Here is a 2,205-nt window from a genome sequence, read left to right as displayed (position 1 = left end):
GCCAGTACAGCGGTGGTGGTGGAAGCCTCTCCTGCCTCCTCAGCAGTGCTAAGGATGTCCGACTGCAGTTTAGGCCTGCTCCCTGCTGGCAAGTGGACATCCCCCGAGGGCTGCCGGGCTGCCAGAGGGATGTCTGATTGCCATCTTAGGCCCAATCCCCCAGGGACCAGGCCTAAGCCAGCAGGTGGTCATCCCCTGAGGGGTCCCAGACTGCGAGAGGGCACAGGCCGGGCTGAGGGACCCCCCCGACCCCCCCTGAGTGCACAAATTTTTGTGCATCGGGCCTCTAGTATAAAAATAATTATCTACACTAATAATATACAAATATGTAAATTAACCATACCTCTGTGACACCTCACAGCCATCAGGAGGAAATATGCAAATTAGCGGGACAAAGATGGCGGAGGCCACAGAGCCAGCTGGAGCAGGCAGGAGGCTTGGGTCGCCCCCGGCGACGGAGAAAGCCAAGCTTCCCACCTGCCTGGGCTGGCCACTGAAGGAGGGGCCTGTGGGCAGCGGCCACAGAGCCGGTCTGAGTGTGCTGGAGGCTTGGGTAGCCCAGGCCAGCCACCGAGGGAGGAGCCTACAAGCGGCCCTCAGCCCCTCAACCAGGCTCGCCAGGCACCCCAGTGGGACCCCCACCCTGAAGGGGGTGTGGCCAGCCTGAAAATGGCCCTCAGCCCCTTACCCAGGCTGGCCACGCCCACAGGGATTGGGCCTAAACCTGCAGTTGGACATCCTCTGAGGGGTCCCAGATTGGAGAGGGTGCAGGCTGGGCTGAGGGACAACCACACACCCCCCGTGCATGAATTTCATGCACCGAGCCACTAGTATATCATAACCATATGAGATTTATTCCAGGTATGCAGGGCTAGTTCATTCAAAAATCATTAATGACCTGGCCAGTATGGCTCAGTTGGTTGGGTGTTATCTCGTGCACAAGATGGTTGTTGGTTCTGTTCCAGGTCAGGACACATGCCCCATTATGGGTTCGACCCCTGGTGTGGGGTGTGTAGGAGGCAGCCAATCCATGTTGGAAGCAGCTTACCAATGTTGCACTCTCACATCAATGTTTCTCTCTCTTCCTTTCTTTCTAGAAGTCAATAAACTATTCTTTTAAAAAAACAATGTTATCCATCATATCAGAAGACTAAAACAGAAAAATCACGTGATCATATCAGCAGATGCAGAAAAGTCACCTGACGAAATCTAACACCCATTCATGATAAAAACTCTCAATAAACTAGGAATAGAACTTCCTCAACTTGATTTTTTTAAAAACACACAAAAAAAGCCCCGCCAGTGTGTCTCAGTGGTTGAGCATCAACCTATGAACCAGAAGGTCATGGTTCGATTCCAGTCAAGACACATGCCTGGTTTACGGGTTCGATCCCCAGTGTGGGGTGTGCAGGAGGCAGCCAATCAATGATTATCTCTCATCATTGATTCTTCTCTCTCTCCCTCTCCCTTCCTCTCTGAAATCAATAAACATATATTTAAAAAATGCAAAAAAGCTACAGCTAACATATTTGTTAAGAAATTTGAAGCTTTCCCACTAAGATCAGGAATAAGTCAAGGATGCCCCCTCTCACCAGCTCTTTTCAACTTCATACTGGAAGTACTAGCGAATGCAATAAGACAAAACAAAAAAGGGATAAAAGGTATACAGATTGAATCTCTGCCCTTAAAACCCTTAAGAAGAGGACCCAGTGGGCTCCCCCCACCCAAGCAGACCTGTGCCTTTTCCTTTCCCTTACCCTCTCCCCCCTCCACTCACCAGGCACTTTATCCTTTAAAAAAAAAAAGGTATATAGATTGAAAAGAAAGAAACAAAACTACCCTTATTTGCAAATGACATAAGTGTCTATGTCGAACATCTGAAAGAACTGATAAAAAAAGACTACTAGAACTAATAAATGATTATAGCAAGGTTGCAGGATACAAGGTTAATATACATATGTCAATCAATTTCTTTTTTTCCCTTTTATAACATTTTTAAAATTAAATCTTTATTGTTCAGATTATTACAGTTGTTCCCCTTTTCCCCCCCATAGCTCCCCTCCACCCAGTTCCCACCCCACCCTCTGCCCTTACCCACTCACTGTCCTCATCCATAGGTGTATGCTTTTTGTTGCCGGGTCAAAGGTCATACACATGGAAAATGTAGCTATTTCCATCCGCGACGTGTCCCTGTGTTCGGAAAGT

This window comes from Myotis brandtii, unplaced genomic scaffold (genome assembly GCF_000412655.1).
Source record: "Myotis brandtii unplaced genomic scaffold, ASM41265v1 scaffold126, whole genome shotgun sequence".
Taxonomy (NCBI): domain Eukaryota; kingdom Metazoa; phylum Chordata; class Mammalia; order Chiroptera; family Vespertilionidae; genus Myotis; species Myotis brandtii.
The sequence above is the reverse complement of the archived record's forward strand: the minus strand, read 5'-3'. Positions refer to the sequence as shown.